Source organism: Leuciscus leuciscus (genome assembly GCF_965113295.1).
Source record: "Leuciscus leuciscus genome assembly, chromosome: 11".
Lineage (NCBI taxonomy): Eukaryota > Metazoa > Chordata > Actinopteri > Cypriniformes > Leuciscidae > Leuciscus > Leuciscus leuciscus.
Window position 1 is genome coordinate 28,589,776 of NC_138735.1, and position 17,768 is coordinate 28,607,543.

The 17,768-nt window shown below is 39.9% G+C and overlaps 2 protein-coding genes and 1 pseudogene across 3 annotated transcripts in view; 2 read left to right on the forward strand and 1 right to left on the reverse strand.

The window, feature by feature from the left end:
* The window catches only part of LOC309509430 (radial spoke head protein 4 homolog A-like), a 55,274-nt gene extending 43,828 nt beyond the window's left edge, over positions 1 to 11,446 (forward strand). Inside the window, exons 3-5 of the mRNA XM_082184139.1 lie at positions 10,309 to 10,405; positions 10,501 to 10,605; positions 11,260 to 11,446. The gene's annotated coding sequence lies outside the window, so the exon portion shown is untranslated. The remainder of the gene's footprint in view (positions 1 to 10,308; positions 10,406 to 10,500; positions 10,606 to 11,259) is intronic.
* LOC309509429 (radial spoke head protein 4 homolog A-like) overlaps positions 1 to 17,768 on the reverse strand; it is a gene marked incomplete at its 5' end in the record, with an annotated part of 106,611 nt that overhangs the window by 27,332 nt on the left and 61,511 nt on the right. The gene's annotated exons all lie outside the window — the stretch shown is intronic.
* LOC309509438 (dynein axonemal assembly factor 3-like) lies at positions 13,955 to 17,520 on the forward strand (annotated as a pseudogene). The gene is made up of 11 exons (XR_014211652.1): positions 13,955 to 14,051; positions 14,141 to 14,250; positions 14,380 to 14,469; positions 14,813 to 14,973; positions 15,066 to 15,242; positions 15,767 to 15,878; positions 15,957 to 16,079; positions 16,304 to 16,511; positions 16,640 to 16,754; positions 16,856 to 16,930; positions 17,049 to 17,520. The product of XR_014211652.1 is annotated as a dynein axonemal assembly factor 3-like (transcript).

A 17,768-nucleotide genomic window follows, 5' to 3' on the forward strand; every position in this document is an offset into this window, starting at 1 on the left:
AATACTCGATAGTATCGAGGCAATTCGGTCGGTACCTAAAAAGTGTCGAACTCGGTACCCAGCCCTACCAGCAATGCGTCGCATGGGTAACGCTGAAGCTGATGCTTCATGTAATAGAGACCAATGGCATTGATTCAATGCGTGACTCACACTGATTTATTTTTTTCGTTCCAATGAACTGCCGTAGCCAAGGCGACTTCTATTGTATATATCTATACCCGCCCGCGCTCTCAGATCACTTGGACGTGGCTGTGTACAAGAGGTAAAAACGATATAAATACTGTTCGTTTTCTCACACAAACCGCTCGTTTCGTGTCTTAGGCCATCAATGTGTACTTACGATGGGGAATTGTTTAATTTGGACGATGGGGAATTGTTTTAATTTGGACTCTGTGCATGCTCTTTGAGATAATGACCATCGACCTGCATTATATGACTGACAGACAAGAACGGTTGTCCTAAAAATATCAAAATTGAAACTTCTGCGGAAAAAAAGACACCTACATCTTGGATGCCCTTGAGGTAAGCTAAAACATACCAAAATTTAATTTCAAAGTGAACTATCCCTTTAACTTATTTAACATTCAATACACACAAAAGTACAAAACTAGAAGGTTATATCCTTATGAAAAAAGAAAACACGCGAATATCGCAGTTGCTGCGGTTACTTGCATTCCTCTGCACTTGGCTTGTCAGAAGCGCGGTACTGCAATATTGCGGTTATCGCAACAGCCCTAATAGAATGTATTATTTTGTTTTATTATTGTACGTTTTTTGGGTCAACGTGAAAGAAACAGACTTAGTATTGGTTTCAATTATTTAATTTTTTTCACAAATTGTATGAAAACTGCGGAACTTCACCTAATTTAATCGAAGCTTTTAGGCTGTTGAATCATTCAAAAGAAACGAGTCAGTGATATCTGTTTTCATTTACTAACTATCTATTGTTCTTATTTGTCACTCATCTTTCTGAAACAAACTACGAAGAGAACTTTATCATTTATCAGTACAATTTTCTCTTTGAATTAGAACGCATTTGTCAACTATTTGCTCTCCTGTTGCACCATTTCCTCCCTCCAGTAGATGATTTTTGCTTCTGATTTAATGAGGCCCTACCGAATACTATAACTGGGTGTAGCACGTCATGTCGCGTTGCGCGCTACATGCTACACAGTGTTGTGGTAAAACGTTTTCTTTGGATGAGGTAAAATTTCCTCATCCAAAGCAGTAGACAACTGCTTAATTGATGTTGCAGGTAAATATAATGTTTTATCATCTGCATACATGACTGTCTTAAACAACTTCCTTGAGGCACACCACATTGCAACTCTTTCACATCTGAATAACTTCCATTAAATGCACATTGTCCCATGAGACAGTTAACTTTTAAACCAATGTAAAGTATGAGAAGTAAATTTGTAACATTTCAGTTTATCGAGCAATAATTTATAATCCAGTACATCAAAAGCTCAGCTAAAATCTAACAATATTGCTCCTATGTTATTGTCATCAATCTATGCTCTCTCAATATCAATGCTAAAAATTAGAGAAAAAATTAATTTACGCCATGATACATTTTCCACCATTTTGAATTTTGTCAAAAACCTACTTTTGCTAAGAAGTCCTAGGTTTTTCGCCCGATCGGAACCAAACCAGTGCAGAAATGTATAGAAAAGCCTATAAATCCTAAGCAAAAAACTCACAAATTAGTGGGCATATGTAATATAACAGTAAAAAAGCATGCAACAAGATCGGAACATAGGTGGCACCATTACTGTCAAAAAACAATGAAAACCAGTTATTTCCTATGGTAAATTGCCTGTATTGGCTGTAAATGGACTTTTCCATCTATGATGTCAGTGGTTAAAAGCTTGCTAAATAAAACTTAATGTCTTTTGATGCTTATGTGCTTAAAGGCCTTAAATGCTTGAACCCCGATAAATGCTGCTTGCAGCTTTAATTTATTATTATTTTTATTGTTTTCCTCTTAATAGCATCTTACTTCATTTCTCTCTATCAGACTATTTGTATTTAGTCCTCTGTATTTACTACAGTAACCTCTGACTAATTCAATATTAAAAGTATATACTAACTACATTTAACATTAATATTATTTGATTTCCTGCTTTCACTTTCTGTGTTGTGTATCAGAGGTATTGGAGTTCTCTGAATCCTCTAACTCACCCTGACTCTGTTGTAAAACTCTCATACGGAGGCGTGGACGGCCGAGAGAGTCCTTGGGGAAATTTTTTCCCGTTTCTAAAGTTGTTACTCTTTGCATTGTTACTTAACAAGTTTATTGTTAATAGTTTATCTCCCATTTTCTTCATTGTCTGTTATTTGTAATTATATTCCTTCAATTACCATTTTTACTCCATCATAAACTATTATTTAACTTTATATTAAAATAAAGTTTTCCTGACTTATTTTGTTGTCAGTGCCTCCCTTAAGTTTTCATAACTATCGTTTTACAGGTCTTTCAGCCTCTAGCGTTCTGAAGTACGAGCTCTTCTCTGTAATACAGTGTGGGAGACGATCTGACACGCACCACTGTTGGCTTTTCGAGTCTGAGCTATGCTCACAGACTCTCTCTTTAACCGGTACACCTATTTTACAACAAAATCATCCTGGCTGTTCCAGGACCAATAATTATACTTTCATTACAGAAGCCATTGAGAAGCCTCGTTCCATTTTCTAGAACCGTTGTGTCTGCCTGAAAGGCTAGTTTTCATTTTAATACATGAGAATCTCCTCATGTTAAATATCTACATTGCTGGATTTTACTGCTTGCCCTGTCATAAGCGAAGCGTCCTCCACTAACAGGTCTTATCGTTTAGCCAGTCTCTGCCTCTTACTGTCTGAGGCTAGCCGTTTGAGACTTTCTGTCTCTCCTTTTTCACTGCTTTCTCAATCTTTACGGCTCTCTCGCTCATACGCGCGTTCAACCCTTTCTGGGCTGTCTATAAATAATCTCTGTTCAACCCTTTCTGGGATTTTCCTTTAAATAATCTTTTCTAGATTATTACTTTCTGGCTAAATTTCTCTTAGTCGACTTGTGTTTGAACCCTTCTGGGTTTTATTATTATTACATTAATCTTTGCCCTTTCTGGCAAAATGCTATGCATTATAGCATTAATTTTTCCACTCTCACGGAATTTTATTTTAATTTTAATCTTTGCCCTTTCTGGCAAAATGCTATGCATTATAGCATTAATTTGTCCACTCTCACGGAATTTTATTTTTATATTAATCTTTGCCCTTTCTGGCAAATTCTATGCATTATAGCATTAATTTGTCCACTCTCACGGAATTTTATTTTTATATTAATATTTGCCCTTTCTGGCAAAATGCTATGCATTATAGCATTAATTTGTCCACTCTCACGGAATTTTATTTTTATATTAATCTTTACCCTTTCTGGGTTTAATCTATAAATATTATCTACATCCTTTTCTGGGCTGTATCTTTAAATACTATCTTTTCCAGAAGTTTCTCTTAGACGTCTTTTATTTTAACCCTTTCTGGGTTGTTCCTTAAAACAATCTTTTCTAGACTATTAACATTTTTGGGGGTCTTACAGGTTGCCTTTTAGTTGGTAATTTACTAGCTTTCAAAGTTCGTACTCCTATACTCAAGCGTACGAGTGCGGAAGCGAATGGGCAAGCATTGCTCAATCGACCGTGGCCAGGGGTCGATGGATCAATGCCCATAAAATGTTGGGCGCCATGTTTTACGGTGTGTACTTTACTCTTAACACCTTTTACCTATTTATTTATTATTCTCAGGTATGGTAAAGAAAGTCAAATCTGACCTAAACCGTAAGCATTTAAAAGGTACTTACAATTTGGTCAGAAGACTCCTCTGTGGTATGTGCAAATTTTGTAATCAATTAAATTTCTTTTAATTGGTTACTTTACTTTTTATATTAAAAAAAAATATAAAGGCAAATAGAACTTCATCGTTTAAGTATAAAATACAATAATCACGTTTTGAATCAAAGGTGTAGGTAAGCTCTGGGCTTCTTATCTTCTGCTTGGGGTTTCTTGTCCTCAGCTCTGGGCTTCTAGGCGTCGGCGGCACTGGCGTTATCAGTATCCCCAAAAAGCAGTCAGTTCATCAGTCTTTTATACTCCTGTTGTTTACAACAGGCATTAGGTTGGTACTCCTCCAAAGTTTCCCAGATCCTTGTCCAGGCAGATGCAAGCGGTCCACCTCTTTATGTCCTTGAACTCCAGTAAACTCAACTACAATGGCTGAGTTCATTTAAAGTTGTAGGAGTCCTCTAGCGCACACACATAATCGCACTTTTCTGCTCCTCTCAACATGGGGTGGCACAGTCACATATACATACATAACCAATTACTGTACATCTATGCCAAAACAATATAAGCCATCTTTTACAAACAAAATAACAACAACATTGAATGCAATGCATTATATCCAATAGATTGGCTAAATATGTGTAACAATAAAGGCATCTACAATAAACAAGGAGGCAGGTAATTGCATTTTCTTGATATTATACAACATGAGTTAGACCTGCCTTGGCCGGTGCGTCTTTTACGCATTCTGAAGGTGCCTGTTTTATCCATTGGTTTTATCGTGTTGCAGTCTATTAGGCAACATTCCGCATTAGATGGGCTTAGATTTGGAAATACATCTACATTTCAGTGGTAACAGATGAGGTGATGATGATCATCATCTTTCTTTATTATTGTTAGCACTACCTCAAACTAAAGCGGCGTCTCTTCGGAGCTGTCATTTTCTTAAATGAGCCGCGGCAATGTTTCAAATGAGCTTCTAACGCTAGACAAACGCCTTTATTTTCAACGCGATCACCTTGTACCCAAACCATTTAGAAACTAAGGAGCCATTTGTTCTCCGATTACATACAAGCTCTTCGGTGCTGCGTTTGCAGGACTCATGTTTCGCGCTCTAGGGGACTTAAAAAAAAGTGACGTGAGTGGAAAGTGTGTGTGTGAGCGGGAGGCAGAGCGGCAGAGAAATGCGACAGTTGCGAAATTGCAGGCGCGGCTCGAAATGGCTTTTATTTCAAATAGCGTAGCATATTTTAAACCAATCGTTTAACCGGTTTCAACCGGCTAATGAGGCTCGGTGGTCGGTCAAGAATTTTTTTAGTTTTCGCCATCCCTAGACGAAACGTCACAGCGGCGAGACGAAGGATTTCCCAATTCAAAGACTGCATCTTTTTTTTATTTTTTTTTTTACATCTGACCAAAGTCCAGGTTTATTTTTGGCCATTGCAGAGTCACACCTCCATTTTAATCATCCTCCAGATCCTCTGTCTCTTCCAGGGCCTCCGTCTCCTCCAGGGCTGCTTGCAAAGCCTGCTCTTCCTCCACACTGGGGTCCTGGGCCTCAGTGATTTCGGGTCCGCTGGGGTATTATACCGCTGTGGGACGGTGGAAGCACTATTGGGGTGTAGGCCTCTCCGATATAGTTCAGGTAGTTTGCCTCATTGCCAGGAAAGGGAGGGAAACTTACAACAGGAGCATCAATTCCCTGATTGATGGGAAACACCCTCTCTGAATTCCCCCTCAGCCACCAGGTAGTTGCTCTGTGTGCCGAGGATCTTGCCCCAGAATAGACAGCGCTGGAGACACTGTGTGTCCACCAGTTGTTTCAAAGCCAGAAAGATTCTCTGCATCTCCTCTTTCCCCAGACCCACACCAGCTTGCTCAAAGAAGAACGCTAGTTCTGCAACATTCGGTAGAGGAGAATCCACCAGCTCTTCCTCGTGATCACCTTCCCTGCCTGCCGCACGTTTGAAGAGTGTCTTCTGCTGCTCGGCCAGCAACTGAGCTGAGGAGGAGGATGGATTGTCACGCAAGGTGTCCTGTTTCTCCTGAAGGATACTTCCTTTCAGCTCGCGACGTATGTCCTCGATCACATCGACTGCATTCTCTGGACGCTCATCCATAACTGTGGTTAACATTTGTACAAGGTGATCATAGAGATTGAGGTTTGTTTTAGTGCTGTTCTTCATCGTGAAAGCCTTAAAACGAGCTGCCGCCTGTAGTCGCTCATTGTTCAACGCTTCCTCGGTCATCTCCATTTTAGTATAACTTAAAACTGTCGCCGACTAATTAAAAACAAACGGTATATATATATATATATATTTTTTTTTTTTTTTTTTTTTTTTTTTTTTTACAGTCTGTATTTCACGGATATTCACTTATATTTTAAGGCAATTCTCCATGCACACAAACATCAGCGCATTTCCCAAGACTGCATCCTTTGAAGGTCGCATTTGAAGGCCGATTGCGTCACCGCCAATTGCATCACTGCATCCTACGAAGGCCGTATTCGAAGGCCGGTTGCGTCATCGCGGCGTGACGAAGGCTAAAAGCGACACCAAATGCACACTTCTTTCCCAGGGGGCCAATCCATCACCCAAAAAGCGTACCACCCCCGGGGGCCTCCATTGGCTAACAAGCCATCACCTACTGTTAGCATTCCATTGACTCCCATTCATTTTAGCGTCACTTTGACAGCGAATAACATTACATCTGAGGCGTTTAAGGGCCCCAAAAGTGGAAAAAAGGCAGAAAAAAAATTATCCTTCCGGAAACAATAGGGCCTTCGCCCTTTCAGGGCTTGGGTCCTAATAATGTAATTTTTACTTGTATATAATTTTTACTTGTTATATCAAATGTGATAGTTGCTTTATTTAAAATATCAAAATATGCTTCCCATACACTTACCCTGTTTTAAATAAAACAACGCTGTCAAAATAGTGAGATTTACACCATTATATGGAAACACATAGGGTAGAATGAATCGAAATTCTCTGTGATCGATTCGCGCTACGGGTAGCATTTTTTGAGAAGGCAGCACAAATCGTCAGACTCTGCTATCGATTCGAGCTACGGTAGCATTTTTCGACAAGGCAGCACAAATCGACAGAACATCGGCATCGTTCAATTCTATGACAGCAGTGTTGCGTTCAGTCCAAGATGGCGGAGCTGCAGCTCTGCGCATGGGTGCGTTTGTTGCAATGGAACGTTCTATTGAGTTTCGCCTCTTGGTACTTCTATACTCTTTGACTTTCACTCCACTTAGATTTAGCAAATCTGCAAAAATTTTGGTGAGTATGTGAGTATTTTTGTGAATGGTTACCTTTATGAATGAGAACTCCGGTTATTCAGAGTGTATCCAGCTGGGTTGTGTATACAATCCTTCCGACGGAACACTGTTTGTTGTTTTGTTTATTATTTTGCCTTTTTTGTTTTTAAGGGTTATCCTGGGTGGAGATTTAACTCTCTGTAGGGGGTACGCTTTCGGACTTTCAGTTTAACTGATCGTCACGGAGTTCAGCGTTTAATGCCGCCCCGAGCCCGGTACACCCTTGAAGACTAGGTAGGCATTAGTTAGTGTTTTTTTCATAGATAGGAGCTGGAGTTTCTCAGATTATAGAGGTGAACCCATTCTACAAAATAAGGGAAAAGTAAATAATTGCGTTCGTGTGTGTATAGTGCGTTCTTCTCTTCGTGGCTACATTAGCTGTGTCCCAATGTGAAGGCTGCATCCTCCGAAGGCCATATTTGAAGGCCGATCGGCCGCATTTGAAGGCCGATTGCGTCACAGCGGCGCGACGAAACTAGGGATGTTAACCGATGACCGTTTGACCGATGGTTGACCGTATCAACGTTAACCGATCAAAGTTGTAGGTAGTCGGTAAAAAAAAAAGAGAAAGCGATCTCTAAATTAAGCTATTATAGACAGTGGACTAAATGCTACTACAGTTAGCCATCTCATTCCAAGATCTTTTTGTGTGAAGTGAACAAAATTATAGTAAAAAGTTGTTCTGTCCGTTATTAGAAGGCACACAGTGAGTGTTTTACGGTGTGTACTTTACTCTTAACACCTTTTACCTATTTATTTATTATTCTCAGGTAAGGTAAAGAAAGTCAAATCTGACCTAAACCGTTAGCATTTAAAAGGTACTTACAATTTGGTCAGAAGACTCCTCTGTGGTATGTTCTCATTAAAAGTCTTCCAGCATCATAAATCTCAGAAGGCAAATTTTGTAATCAATTAAATTTATTTTAATTGGTTACTTTTCTTTTTATAATAAACAAAAATATAAAGGCAAATAGAACTTCATCGTTTAAGTATAAAATATAATAATCACGTTTTGAATCAAAGGTGTAGGTAAGCTCTGGGCTTCTTATCTTCTGCTTGGGGTTTCTTGTCCTCAGCTCTGGGCTTCTAGGCGTCGGCGGCACTGGCGTTATCAGTATCCCCAAAAGGCAGTCAGTTCATCAGTCTTTTATACTCCTGTTGTTTACAACAGGCATTAGGTTGGTACTCCTCCAAAGTTTCCCAGATCCTTCTCCAGGCAGATGCAAGCGGTCCACCTCTTTATGTCCTTGAACTCCAGTAAACTCAACTACAATGGCTGAGTTCATTTAAAGTTGTAGGAGTCCTCTAGCGCACACACATAATCACACTTTTCTGCTCCTCTCAACATGGGGTGGCACAGTCACATATACATACATAACCAATTACTGTACATCTAAGCCAAAACAATATAAGCCATCTTTTACAAACAAAATAACAACAACATTGAATGCAATGCATTATATCCAATAGATTGGCTAAATATGTGTAACAATAAAGGCATCTACAATAAACAAGGAGGCAGGTAATTGCATTTTCTTGATATTATACAACATGAGTTAGACCTGCCTTGGCCGGTGCGTCTTTTACGCATTCTGAAGGTGCCTGTTTTATCCATTGGTTTTATCGTGTTGCAGTCTATTAGGCAACATTCCGCATTAGATGGGCTTAGATTTGGAAATACATCTACATTTCAGTGGTAACAGATGAGGTGATGATGATCATCATCTTTCTTTATTATTGTTAGCACTACCTCAAACTAAAGCGGCGTCTCTTCGGAGCTGTCATTTTCTTAAATGAGCCGCGGCAATGTTTCAAATGAGCTTCTAACGCTAGACAAACGCCTTTATTTTCAACGCGATCACCTTGTACCCAAACCATTTCGAAACTAAGGAGCCATTTGTTCTCCGATTACATACAAGCTCTTCGGCGCTGCGTTTGCAGGACTCATGTTTCGCGCTCTAGGGGACTTAAAAAAAAGTGACGTGAGTGGAAAGTGTGTGTGTGAGCGGGAGGCAGAGCGGCAGAGAAATGCGACAGTTGCGAAATTGCAGGCGCGGCTCGAAATGGCTTTTATTTCAAATAGCGTAGCATATTTTAAACTAATCGTTTAACCGGTTTCAACCGGCTAATGAGGCTCGGTGGTCGGTCAAGAATTTTTTTAGTTTTCGCCATCCCTAGACGAAACGTCACAGCGGCGAGACGAAGGATGTCCCAATTCAAAGACTGCATCCTTTTTTTTTTCTTTTTCTTTTTTTTACATCTGACCAAAGTCCAGGTTTATTTTTGGCCATTGCAGAGTCACACCTCCATTTTAATCATCCTCCAGATCCTCTGTCTCTTCCAGGGCCTCCGTCTCCTCCAGGGCTGCTTGCAAAGCCTGCTCTTCCTCCACACTGGGGTCCTGGGCCTCAGTGATTTCGGGTCCGCTGGGGTATTCGCTGTGGGACGGTGGAAGCACTATTGGGGTGTAGGCCTCTCCGATATAGTTCAGGTAGTTTGCCTCATTGCCAGGAAAGGGAGGGAAACTTACAACAGGAGCATCAATTCCCTGATTGATGGGAAACACCCTCTCTGAATTCCCCCTCAGCCACCAGGTAGTTGCTCTGTGTGCCGAGGATCTTGCCCCAGAATAGACAGCGCTGGAGACACTGTGTGTCCACCAGTTGTTTCAAAGCCAGGAAGATTCTCTGCATCTCCTCTTTCCCCAGACCCACACCAGCTTGCTCAAAGAAGAACGCTAGTTCTGCAACATTCGGTAGAGGAGAATCCACCAGCTTCATTTTAGTGTCACTTTGACAGCGAATAACATTACATCTGAGGCGTTTAAAGACTCTATTTGTCCATTGTTTATTTCTAAAGAAACACGACAATGTATAAAAGGCTCCATTACCTTGTATCTTACATTATGGCCCCGTAGAAGCAGTTTTTGTAAAAATAGGCTAACGATTGCGTCATAACCACGCGACTCTCTGGAAATTACCGTATAGACAGGAGGAGAAGCTCGCAGTCAATCGGGGGGACGATAAAGTCCGATAAAGTCAAGGGAGAAGCCCATAGAGAGTCATTAAGTTGCTCCTGCTCCTAGCTCATGGACAGCTCCTACTCACGCTCTCCGTCTCTGCAAGTTTCGGAAGGGAATGATTCAGATTTCTCTTGGCACAGCTACTAGAAGACTTACAACTGTTGGACAGGTTGCTCAAGTCACATCTACGTCGTCAAGCTCAGTTTGAGTCTGCGCAGTACGCTCAGCCATCAGGAAGTGAGTGCTTCTAATTTGCTTCACTTTTCTCCGTTGAAATCTGTGGGGTCGCTGTGTCCATTTCTTATACTGTCTATGTTCTTTCCCCGTGAAAGGAAGGATACAAAAACGGATCCTTAGTGGCCTATTCTACCCACTATTCTTTTTTAAAGGCGGCTGAGATTAGAGTTCGGTGGTGGACAGCAAATTCACATTTAAATGTAAGTATTATGTTTTCATTTACTCAAATAGCTAGCGAAACCACAGTTAAAGTTTCTTATAAACTCCTTCGTCACCATTGCGTGGCTTCATTTGTCAGGTAGTTTGAGGCAAAACTTGTGCTAATATTGTAATATTGCACTAGTCTATCTCAGAAATACCACTATCTCACTTGTGTATTATAATAAATACCACTCACCCTATAAAGCCCACAAAAATAAGAAAAGCCTTAGAGAAGGCAATGGGGTTTCACTTTTATGTGTATTTGTAGTGCTGTCATGCAAGCTATGTGGTTTTAACCAAATTTGAGTATACAGAAATATGATTTCTTAAGTATTTTGTATGCATGTCTTGATGGGTCATATTTTGCAGTGTTAACAATGCACTTAAGATTGCAACCCTGTGTTAAGTACCCCTTTCTGCTTTTTTAGAGCAATTCAGGAGAAAATTGGTCTGGGGAAGGTAACGGCCATACAGGCAAAAAAATAAATAAAAATGGGACAGCTTAATGAATATATATATATATATATATAGAGAGAGAGAGAGAGAGAGAGAATGAGAATATAAGAAAAGAAAAAAGAAAATTAATACACACATCTTTGCTGAAATGTAGTGCTGTTGTTGTTGTTAACAAGGTTCATTTGCTCTGCCCTTAGGATTGCAAATGTCCTGGGACAGGTGAGGGTGTGTGAACTGAAACTTGGCCCTGGTTTATCCTCATGGATGAGGTGTTGGGACAGAGGCATTGCACCAACCCCCCTGTCATCATTGCCTTAATCCCTTGTAACGTTCATCTAATTATGTTGAAATTACAAAAGTTAAAATGGGGTCAGATTTTACTGTCTGAGGAATTGGGTGTTAAAAGATTGAGACAAAACTGAGGTTAAAGTGTATAAGAACTGTGTATTTACAATCTTCACAAGAGACTTTAAAACAACACAATAAAACCAGGAAAACTCAGGCTGTTAAAAAGCATAGAGTCCATTGCACCATACCCTAAAACAGTCCTTATGAATCCTTGTGTGTTGAAGCGTCCCAATGTGAGTGTCCACCAGTGTATATACAATCCAAAATAAGTGATAATCCAAAAGCTTGATGTGGTGTCTTTAAAGGTTAGTCTGCAAGTGGTAACTCCACACTCCAGAAAAGTGATTGGTATTCGTTGTGTTTGCCATGCTGCTCTCTTTGTACAAGTGTAGTTCCTGCTTCCTGTCATGTGATCCCTCACATGACTTGCCAACCATACATTTCTTAAAGACATACACACTTAAAATGTTAAGAGGAATAAAATGGACTAAGAAAACATGTAAACCAATTAAAACTCTATTATACATGAAATAATTATACTGAATAGAGCAGTAAATCATGTCTCTTATGACAGTGTCACACCCTGAGGACACACCAGGGCAGAGTTCAGCAGTGGGTGCCCACGGTGAGGAGGAGCCAGGGGCAGCAGCACCAGCACCAGCACCAGCACCAGCACCACCAGCAGGAGCAGCACCAGCACCAGCACCAGCACCAGCATGGAGGCGGCGAGACAGAGGATGAGTTTTTGGACTTGATCAGAGAAGACATGCAACTGAGAGGGAGGCAGAGGCGAGGAGAGCACAGGAAAGAAGGGAGAGGATGGACAGGCTGTTTTCTCCTTGACAGAATGATTGAATGAACTTTTTTTCACTTTTATTTTTTAGAAGGAAAGAAATTCTGTACATTATTTTTATGCAACTTTAAATGTGTAAATAAAAGAGAATGAATTGTTCTGGACATTGTTTATTTTTGTAATGACAGTTACAATTTGTAATTTGTAATTTCTACATGAAACAAATTCTTCTATACATAAAAAAAAAAAAAAAAACTTGTTCTATAGGCTACATTAAAGTACTTTTTCCAACATACGTTAAACATAACAAAATCAACATAAACATTTAAATTTACAGTAAATAAAATAAGAAAAAAAAGTAGACTTTTATTGAGCTGAGCAGGGAGACCCTGGTGGAGCTGCTGGACCGGGATGGGCTGCCCCTGGTAATGCCTTCTGCTGGTGGGACATCGTCTGGGATGGTCTCCAGAGTGTTTAAGTGCATATTTCCACTATCCACTAAGTTGTCTACCAACAGGCTTGCAGGACAAACACTTGTGGAATTTGCAAGGGAAAAGGAGAATTTATTTGATCGTTGGTGTACTTCCATGAAAGTTACCACTAAAGAGCAGAGAATTAGTGCTCTTAAGGCCAATTTATACTTCTGCGTCGAGTGTACGCCGTAGTGTACGCATGTAGGCGACGCCGTCGTGAGCATTTATACTTCTGCGAATGTCTGTGTTGCTCTGCAGTTACACCGCCGAAACGCTAGTTGGCGCGGGTGGGTTTTAATGTTCCAGTTCCACTGTGTTTACATTCCTCGCGGCTATTTTGAGTTTAGGTTTCTACGAGCAATGGCGACTGAAGGCGACTGTATTTCCGCACTTCTTCAAGCAATCTCTCGGTCACTTGGTCTATTTCCATGGCTCTTCACTGATCTTCGGAATTTAAAAATGGCGGTGCAGAGTGCAGAAGATCATTCCGGAAATGCGTAGGAGGAAACGCGATGCTATCCAGCCGACCAATCACAGATCTTGCGGTCCGCGTCGCCGCGACGCGTAGTTACATTTTTGAGAAGGTGCGCGTCAGGGTACGGCGAAGGGTACGACGTATGGTACACGTCAATGCGTATGCTACGCCGTACCTTCTACGCGCACCCGACGCAGAAGTATAAATTGGCCTATTGGCCTAAATATGAACTATTTTAATGCAGTTTAACTATACAAAAACAACAAAAATCCACGTAGTAAACACATATATAATATGTAGCTAATTGTAACTCACCTCTCGATTCTCTATCCGGGTAAACGCAAGCTAATGCTTGGACCGCGGTTGCTTAGCAACAGGAAGCGCGCGCCGTCTGGAGTAGGAGGACCATAGACTGTAAAAATAAAAATAATAATAATAATAATAATAATACATTTAAAAAAATTGAGTAGGACACAAGCACTGGTCTTGATTAAAAAACTCAAACAAATTACAGTTTCAGATTCATATCTCAGAGTTAACTACAGTTACGACCCTGCGCTTCCTTTTCTCGCCTGCTGGTGGCAGGATTGTGGAGAGGATAAAAGATGGGACTGATTTAATCCATTTCACTTTTTCCTCTGAAAAAGTTAAGTCATTTGCTTGAACCTTTGCTTTTGCTTTTACGTGGATTTTTTTTGTTTTTGAATAGTTAAACTGCAATAAAATAGTTCAGCCAAAATCAAAATCCACAACAGTCCGCTAAGAAGGAGGATATTCAGGCATTATCCTGTTTTATAAAGTCGTAGTGCTCGTGAAGAATGAGCGCCGGTCGGACTGTCGAGGGCGCGGGGTGTGTGACCTGGTGGGGATTCAGACCAGCACGAGACCTCCTGAACTCAGGTGAAGCATAAACCATCACAGGATCTGACAAAACACTGTAAATATGGATCAATGCTCACATACATTAGTGTGATGTATTTTCTATACAGAGAACACAGTGAGGTCAGATGGAGAGCTGAATGTCCTGCTGGTGGGCAGTGGAGATCCCAGACACATCCTGAAGACCATCACTGGACTGACCGACTCTGATACACTACATGTGTGTGTGACCTCAGAATCTGTTACATACAGCATAATAATAGCCTTTATGGCATATTATTCCCACAACATAAATCAACTGTTCTGTGCATGTTAATGTGTTAATGATGAGACATGTGGCATGTTGCAGGTTTGGGTGATTGAGAACAATATGGAGGTTGTTGCCAGACAATTATTACAACTATATCACTTCAGACCCCTGAGAACATGAGTCTACACAGTACGTACCTTCATATATTATGACAGTTATAGTAATAAGTTTATAACCTGTAATTCCCAGTATAGTATATGTATACACACATTTTAAAATATTACAAATGTTTTAAAGATTATAATAAATATATAATACAAATGAGACATAATAGACTTACATTTTATATTGCATTTGGACAATTCCTGTTGTTTCAAGATAGGGAAAGGTGTAAAAATACAAATGTACTTCTGTTTTTTTCTACATTGTTTTTAGTTTTTGTACACTGTAAATGTCACGTATTGCATTCATGTTTGTATACTCAGATCAGATCAAGTCGAGGAAGTTTATTTGTGTTGTAATTTTTTTTTAGAAAAGACTGAAGTGTTTCTGGAGGTGTTTGGGAATTCTGAGATTCGCAAAGAGACGGAAGAGACTTTAAAACACGCCGCGGCTCAACTCTCTCTCTCCATCACAAACACTCTGTCCTCTGACTCGCACGCCCATCCTTGCCTTGATACAAGCCTTCTGAAGGTCCAGCAGACATTCATATATGTGTTTATATACTGCATGTCATAATCAAACTCGTCTCAGTGATATCCACTCCTCTGCTGTTTCATCATCAGTTTAAGGAGAGAGATGAGTTGGTCCGGATCTTTAAACTGTGGGAACGGCCACCGTCAGTGCCAGCAAGTGTGCGTAAGGTCTGGGACGCCCGTGTTCGGCAGCACCTGGGGACTCGCTACGACTCACGACAGGGGTGTTTCGACTGGGATCTCAGCATGAAACTGCACCAGAGAGGCGTATGTACCAAATAACATGACATTATTATACACCTGCACTCCGGAAGGCCAATCAGAGCCGTGCAATAAGACTCAAATTACTGGATGTTACACAGTTATTTAACAATTAGACTTATTTCAGCCCATATCTTATTTAAAATGTGATTGTTTAGGCAATTTCCGAATAACAGCACCTAAATTACATATTTACGATTCACAGCAGACACTTTTTCCATGTTCCCATGTATAAAGAAACAAAAATTTAGTTTTACTAATTTTGTAGTTTTTGTGTGTGTGTGTGTGTGTGTATTCATACTTTTTATTAATTTATATTTCCATTTCAGTTATTTAAGTACCGCGAGTGAAACTAAACGAAAATGACAAGTGTTGCCTTGGCAACTAGCTTGGAATAAAATAAGTTTAAATAAAGATAGGATTTAATTTAATTAATTTGAAGTAACAAAATAGTTTTTTTTATGGTTTTAGTAAAAGATATAAAGCCTGCCTCACTACTGTTCTACAAAATCCTGTGATTTTTCTCTTAGTGTGACATCATCAGCAAACATCAGTATGTGAAATGGAGGGAAAGTGGTGTGGCCTTTGAAATGAGGGAGGGGCTTTACCAAACAGCCAATCAGAGTCAGAGTGTTCAATCATGTGAGTAGATTGACTGTCTACAATAATAGTTGTGGCCCATGATACACTGTCATGCAACGGTGTGTGTGTTTGTACCAGCGTGGAGATCGGGTCGCTGTTAGAGGATATTGGGGAGACATCGTCTCCGGTCCATATCTGTCCTTCGGCATAGAGACCGAGAACAAAGACCTCCTGAAGAAACAGAACAATCAACATGTAAAGGTGACAGGAACTATTTAATAACCCCTAATACCCCCCAAAATTAAGTTACAAACAAAAACCTCATGAAAAAAAAAAAAAAATCATATTGCATTACTTCTTTTCTCTGTCCAAGACCACATGTATGACTTATCTTTATAGCTTGTCACTGCATGATAAACTGCATATTATATTGCAATAACATTTCCATCATGATTGACCTTTCTCTGTCCATCTTTCTCTCTCAGACGGCTCAGGATATTTCAGAAGTGAACGTCCTGGCATTGTTTGAATGTCTTGCCACTAGAGAGAGCTCTTTACTGAATGAAGATGTACCAAACCCTTCGAGTTCCTGCTGTCAATCCACAGACAGTCTCACAACAGAAGAGAAGATAAAGAATGATCCCCCTTCCTCTCAAACTCACACAGAACCTGAGCAACAGACACAAGTGCTTGGTAACATCCTATTATGTCAAAACAATGTACATCTATTGCCAGTGAAGTGCTGTAAACAAATCAAACAGTGCTGCTTTAATAGTTTTGAGAGTTTTCAGCATTTATTTTGGGTTCTTGTGTTTTTGCAGATTTGCTGAGCCTGAATGGAGTGAAAGTGTCATTTCTGTCTCCAGACTCACTCAACAAACTTCCCCTCAAAAACAAATACAGGAACTTGTTCAACAGCATCTTCTGTTCAGCCAGGTGAAGCCTGTTCATACGCAGCTCACAGAAACAGTGCTTGAGTTTGTGTGTGAGTGACCAGCATAAACTGTCTGATGATAACACAATCTCTGTTTTCTCAGTATGGTTCATCAGCTCGATTCTTCTCTGAGAGAGATCGCAGCGCCTGATGCTGCTCTGGTGATAGAGTTAGCGAAGTGAGTCCATCATCACACACACAAATCAAACTTACATTCATGCTCATGCTAACATTTTGATGCATAGCTTGCAAGCAAAACCCCTGAATGCTCATTATCACTGTTTTTTCTTGTTCAGCTTCCTGTTGGACCTTTCAAAAGAGCAAGTGTCAGGTTTTGCTGACAGAGTAAAGGAGATCGCTGAAGAATCAGGATTCACTGCAACACACGACCAGAGCAGCGACTCGCAGAGTTTCAGATACACACTCTACAAACATACACTGCACTACATCAGTCATATTCATTTGATGTAAAAAAAAAAAAAAAATTGTTTTAAAAAATACCATTTCAGATTAGAAATTGAAATGTGTCTTAATTGAAGATTTAATTAACCAAGACTTAATAACTTTAACAAACATTTAAATATGGATATGAAAATGTATAAAACTATATAGTTTCTAGCTGCTTGAATGTACATGAACTAATGATTTTAAGCATTATATAAATGTATTCATGTTTGGTAACTTTTAAATGAATGTTATTATGAAGTGTTGCCAAAATCAGCTTTGAAACTAATAAATGACCACGTCATTTAACGTTCCTACTCATCACAGGAGACTTTGTCTTAGCTTGAGAGCAAAACACAGACTTACTCATGTCATTCTTAAAGCTGAACAAACTGAATGACCCCCGATGGGTTAACACAAATTCATCAGCCATGATAGCAGCTTCAGAAAGTTTATTCACTTTGTGTTCAGTAATATGTTCAGCTACAGCATGAGGAACACAATGTTTAATCTCCTCTAAGAGCACTAATTCTCTGCTCTTTAGTGGTAACTTTCATGGAAGTACACCAACG